The sequence below is a fragment of the Rhinopithecus roxellana genome, chromosome 2 (assembly GCF_007565055.1).
Source record: "Rhinopithecus roxellana isolate Shanxi Qingling chromosome 2, ASM756505v1, whole genome shotgun sequence".
Lineage (NCBI taxonomy): Eukaryota > Metazoa > Chordata > Mammalia > Primates > Cercopithecidae > Rhinopithecus > Rhinopithecus roxellana.
In genome coordinates, this window is record NC_044550.1 from 54,130,749 (window position 1) to 54,137,217 (window position 6,469).

The window sequence follows — 6,469 nt, forward strand, 5'->3', positions numbered from 1 at the left end:
CATTATCCTAAGCAAATTAATGCAGAAACAGAAAACCAAATACCACTTGTTCTCACTTATAAGTAAGACCTAAATATTGGGTATTCATGGACATAAAGATGGCAACCATAGACACTGGGGACTACTTGGTTGGGGGGGAAAGTGGGGAGGGGGCAACAGTCGAAAAACTAACTGTTGTTGTACTATGCTCAGTACCTGGGTGACAGGATCATTCGTATCCCGAACGTCAGCATCGTACCATACACCCAGGTATATGTACCCCCTGAATTTACAATAAAAGTTGAAAAAAAGCTTCAGCAAACCAGGCCTTGAAGGAACAAACCTCAAAATAATAAGAGCTATCTATGACAGACTCATAGGCAACGTCATCCTGAATGAGCAAAAGTTGAAAGCATCCCCCTAAGAACTGGAAAAAGACAGGGATGTCCACCGTTACCACTTCTATTCAACATAGTACTGAAAGTGCTAGCCAGAGCAATCAGGCATGAGGAAGAAATAAAAGGCATCCAAATAGGGAAAGATGAAATCAAATTATCTGTCTTCACTGATGATATGATCCTATACCTAGAAAACTATAAATATTCCTCCAAAAGACTCCCAGACCTGATAAATGACTTCAGGAAAGTTTCAGGATACAAAGTCAACACACAAAAATCAGTAACATTTCTATATACCAATAATGGTTAAGCTGAGAAACAAATCAGGAACTAATCCTATTTATAATAGCCACACACACACACACACACACAAATACCAAGCAATACATTTAACCAAGAAGGTGAAAGATCTCTATAAGGAGATCTACAAAACACTGATGAAAGAAATAATAGATGAACAAACTAATGGAGAAATATTCTGTGGTCGTGGACCGAAAGAATCAATATCACTAAAATGACCATACTCTGCAAAGCCATCTACAGATTCAATGCTATTCCTATCAAATTACCAACATAATGTTTTACAGAATAAGAAAAAACATTTAAAATTCATATGAACCTAAAAGGAGCCCAACTAGTCAATGAAATCTTAAGCAAAAAGAACAAAGCCAAAGGCATTACATTATCCAACTTCAAACTATGCTACAAGTCTATAGTAACTAAAACAGCATGGTGTTGGTATAAAAACAGACACATAGATCAATGAAACAGAATGGAGAACTCAGAAATAAAGCCACACATCTACAAACAACTGATCTTTGACAAAGTCAACAAAAATAAACTATGGGTAAAGGATATCCTATTCAGTAAATGGTGCTGGGAATACTGGCTAACCATATGCAGAAGAATGAAACTGGACCCTATCTCTTAGCATGTACAAGAAATAGCTCAAGATAGCTTAAGACTTAAAAGGAAGACTGAAACTATAAAAACCCTAGAAAAAACAGAGGAAAAACTCTTCTGGACATTGGCCTCCACAAAGAATTTATGACTTAAGTTCTTAAAAGCAAATGCAACAAAAACAAAAAGAGATAAATATGACTTAATTAATTATAAAGCTTCCACACAGCCAAAGAACTATCAATAAACAATCTATAGAACTGCAGAAAATTTTTGCAATCTACCCATCTGACAAAGGTCTACTATCCAGCATTTAAATTTAAGCATTTAAAGAACTTCAATTTATGAGAAAAATACAACCCAATTAGAAAGTGGGCAAAGGACATGAGCAGATACTTTTCAAAAGAAGACATACAGATGGCCACAAGCATATGAAAAAATGCTCAACATCGCTGATCGTTAGAGAAATGCCAATCAAAATCACAATAAGGTACCATCTCACACCAGTCAGAATGGTTACTATGTAAAAGTAAACAACAACAACAACAACAACAACAACAACAACAACAACAACAACAAACACATGCTGGCGAGGTTGCAGAGAAAAAGGAATGCTTGCTTATACATGGTTGTTGGGAGTGTAAATCAGTTCAACCATTGTGGAAGACTGGCAATTCCTCAAAGACCTAAAACAGAACTGCCATTTGACCCAGCAATCCCATCACTGGGAATATACCCAAAGGAATATAAATTGTTCTGTTATAAAGACGCATGCACATATATGTTCACTGCAGCACTATTCACAATAGCAAAGATATGGTATCAAACTTAATGCCCATCAATGGTAGACTAGAAAAGGAAAATGTGGTACATATACAAAATGGAATAATATGGTACCATAAAAAAGAACAAGATTAAGATCATGTCCTTTGTAGGAACAGGGATGGAGCTGGAGGCCATTATCCTTAGCAAACTAATGCGGGAACAGAAAACCAAATATCGCATTGTATTAGTCCATTCTCATGCTGCTATAAAGAAATATCCGAGACTGGGTAATTTATAAAGAAAAGATGTTTAATTGACTCATAGTTCTGCGTGGTTTGGGAGGGCTCAGGAAACTTAACAATCATGGCAGAAGGCACCTCTTCAAAGGGCAGCAAGAGAGAGAATGAGTGCAAGCAGCAGGAATGCCAGATGCTTATAAAACCATCAGATCTCATGAGACTCATTCATTATCGTGAGAACAGCCTAAGGGGGGAAACTGCCCCTGTGATCCAATTACATGCCCTTGGCATGTGGGGATTATTACAATTCAAAGTGAGATTTGGGTTGGGACACAGAGCCAAACCACATCATGTATGTTTTCACTTATAAGTGGGAGCTAAATGATGAGAACATGTGGACACATAAAGGGGAACAACACACACTGGGGCCTATAGGAGGGTGGAGGGTTGCAGTAGTAAGAGTATCAGAAAGACTAACTAATTGGACTAGGCTTAATACTTGGTGACAAAATAATCTGTACGACAAACCTCCATGACACAAGTTTACCTGTACAACAAACCTGTACATGTACCCTGGAACTTAAAGGTTAAATTAAAAACAAAGAGGACATACATGCAGCCAACAAACATGAAAAAATACTCAATGTCACTAATCATCAGAGAAATGCAAATTAAAACCACAGTGAGATATTATCTCACACCAATCAGAATGGCTATTATTAAAAAGTAAAAAAAAACAACAGATGATGGCAAGGTTGCAGAGAAAAGGGAATGCTTATACACTGTTGGTAGGAATGCAAATTAGTTCCGTGTGGCAAACAGTCTGGAGATTTCTCAAAGAACTAAAAGCAGAACTACCATTCAGCCCAGCAATCCCTCTACTGAATATCTACCTGAAGGAAAAGAAACCATTTAATCAAAAAGACAGCTTGCACTTTTATGTTTATTGCAGCCCTATTCACAATAGCAAAGTAGTGGAATCAACCTAAGCGTCAATCAAGAATAGACTGGGTAAAGAAAATGTGGTGTTTAGTTTTTTAAAGAATGTGATGTTTAATGTTTAAAAGAAAATGTGGTATTAATATATACCATGGACTACCACACAACCATAAAAAAGAATGAAATCATGTCTTTTGCAGTAACATGGATGTAGGTGGAGGCCATTATCTTAAGTGAAATAACTCAGAAACAGAAAATAAAATATCACGCGTTCTGCCTTAAAAGTGGGAGCTAAACAATGGTACTCTTGGATATTAAGATGGCAACAATAGACACTGAGGACTCCAAAAGTGGGAGCTTAAGAAGGGGGCGAGGTTAAAAGTCTACCTTTTGGGTGCTATGTTCACTACTTGGGTGATAGGTTCACTCGAAGTCCAAATCCCATCATTATGCAATATACTCGTGTAACAAACATGCGCATGTATCCCCTGAACCTATAATTAAAAAACAAAAATAAGAAAAAGAGAAAATGATGTGATCAATGGTTATATGCAGGGAAGAAAGTATTTTAATATGAGGTCTCAATCAGTAATATGGAGAGCATGAACCTGTCTACACATTCAGATATATAGAAGAAATAACTTTTTAAATTTTGGTAAGGTAACATAATTTTTTTCCCCCTTATTCCATTTTTCTGCAATGCTGAGGCACTGGGAGTTTTTGATCTTGGCTACCATTTATTCACCCTGTGTTAACTACTGACATTTCCTTGGTCCTATGTCCACTATGATCACTGCTTAGGGTTTCTAGTCCCTGACTGCAAGAACAAGGCTCTTTGAAGTCCAGCTTTCTGAGCTGCTTCTGTCCCTGGTCAGCACAACAGGACAACATGCTGGTGCAGGGCAGTCCATGGGCTGCCCAAGGCCCAGTGGTCACACTTTGCAGCTGTTTCTACTCTGCATCATGCTGCCTTCTTCGTGCCCCAAATGGAAGAGTGAAGTGGGTAAATGAGTGAAGTGTATCAGTTGTAAGATAAAAGGTGCTGTCACTATTTAACTCCATCTAATTGTTGCCATAAAGGAATTTGGGCTCAGGGTGCCAGATAGTCTGATATTTAAAGAAAATCCTGAAGTGATCATTGTTATGTGGTATCTCCTGGTATTAACTGCACGTAACAAAGACAACATCTAAAAGGATATTAAGGTGAAATGAAACATATCTGTCGGCCAGCTTTACAGCCTGCCAGTTTGTAAGCTCTGACTTAGTTAATTTTATGTGTGTGTGGGTTGAGGGGGAGGGGATATAAAGAGCAAAGCAGAACAAAGAATAAAAAGAAATATTGGAACCAAAGCTTGATCCAGGAGTTTTTAAAAAATATTATCCCCGTGAAAAAGAGGGAATAAAGGATAATATAAAACTAAAAGAAAAAGACATTTTTCAATCTAGTTTCAAATGAGGGCAGTTTCTATGTGTCAAATAATCATCCAGTCAATAAATAGTGCCTTGCCTAGAGTTCAGAGCCCAGAGTCCGGGACGACCTAGGATATTATAATGGAAAAGGAGATAGGAATGGAAAGAGAACTCAATAGGAGAGGGCTGTGAGACTCCAAGAAGTCAGTTTACAGAGATGTAAGCAAGCAGGCTTTCTTCTCTGTCTGATGACAATTTTGAATGTTAGGTTTATCTTCCGACTGAAAAGGAAAAGCAATTGAAATTCACAAGCATTTCTTTACTTACTTTGAATATGATACCATTCAGAGAGTAATCACGAACCCTCCCACTCAGACATAATCACCGTTCTCTGAGTTTAGCTCCTAAAATGTTAATTAAAACAATATGTTAAACTTAGGGTCTAAAAAATGAGCAAGGGACAGAGGAATGCAAGGCTTGCTAGATGAATATAGGTCACTGGGGAGCCAATGAAGAAGAAGATTTCTATACAGCTGTCCCTTGTGCTGTTAGTCAGCCTTCTAGAGCAATGCCGTAGCTTTACTGGGAAAGGGCCAGATTCAAGATCATATACACTTTAGGAGATAGGCCAGGGAGTTGGTCTAAAGTTCTCCATACTATGAGATCTACCTTTCGTTTTGGATGGCATGCAAGAGGGCATTTGGGGAATGTGCAAGAGTAAAGAAGTATTTATAGTTAAAGCTCTTGTTGAAGGCGAGAAAAACAAAACAAAGTCCAAAACCAACTCTAACAGATCTAAAACAAGAGTAGAAACATTTGCTCACATAATAGAACAGTCAAGGATAGGATTGTTGTAGCTCTCTCCAGGGTCTCAAATGATCTTATCAGGACTTAGTTACTCTTCTCTCTTGACCCTAACTAGACACTTGCTCAGAAGTTCCAGGTTAACACTGAAGTTTCAGGTTCAAGTTCAATGGAAAAGAGAGCATCACATCCCAGTGGTTCAAAACTAAGCTCCAAAATTAATTCTGATTGCACCGAAACAAATTGCATGCCAACTCTTGATTCAATCCTGTGACTAAGGGAATATTAGCACTTTGACTGGCTGGGACTAGGTCAGGCCACATAATTCAACATTGGAGATTTTCTGCATTTTTTTTTTTTAAATCCCACCAGTTCTTTTTCTCTTTATACTTTAGTTTGAGTCCTTTGCATTGATCTATCTTTCAGTTAATGGAATTGTGTCCTATCTGCTGTTTAAACCAATCTGTTGCATTCTTACTTTCATATATTACATTTTAAAATTTTAGAATGTCCATTTGATTCTTTTGTTATAGATTCACCCCAAACATGTACAAGCATGTTCAAAGAAGCATTCTTCAAAATAGATAAAACTAGAACCTAAATACTTTTTAAAATTTATGTTAATAATCTTAATTATTCTTATATATATAAAATAATATATAGAGACCCTTGCCAAAATAAGGCCTCAAAAATTGATTTAAGACTTAGAGTTGCTCCTCTCTATGAAAATCATTAGTAAAAGGAGAAACATTTATATGATCTGAAAAGAAACTGGAGAATCAAAATAATTTCTATAGAAAGTAGAATAGATAAATTATCTGTTATATTCATAGAATGAGATACCACCTCTTAATGAAAATGAATGAACTATAACTACATCCAATATCATGGATGAAAGTTAAAAACTTAAGACAAAGCAGGCAAGTTATTCACCCTGTGACAACTACTGACATTTTCTTGGTCCTAGGTCCACTAACGGATCAGTGCTTAGGGTTTCTAATCCCTGACTGTAAGAACAAGTCTCTTTGAAGTCCA

The 6,469-nt window shown here is 37.0% G+C and overlaps 1 non-coding gene across 1 annotated transcript; it reads right to left on the bottom strand.

Moving 5' to 3' along the window:
- Window positions 1–6,098: 6,098 nt before the first annotated feature.
- Window positions 6,099–6,214, bottom strand: LOC115896319. The gene has a single exon (XR_004056202.1). It is a non-coding gene; the product is annotated as a U5 spliceosomal RNA (small nuclear RNA).
- Window positions 6,215–6,469: the final 255 nt, after the last annotated feature.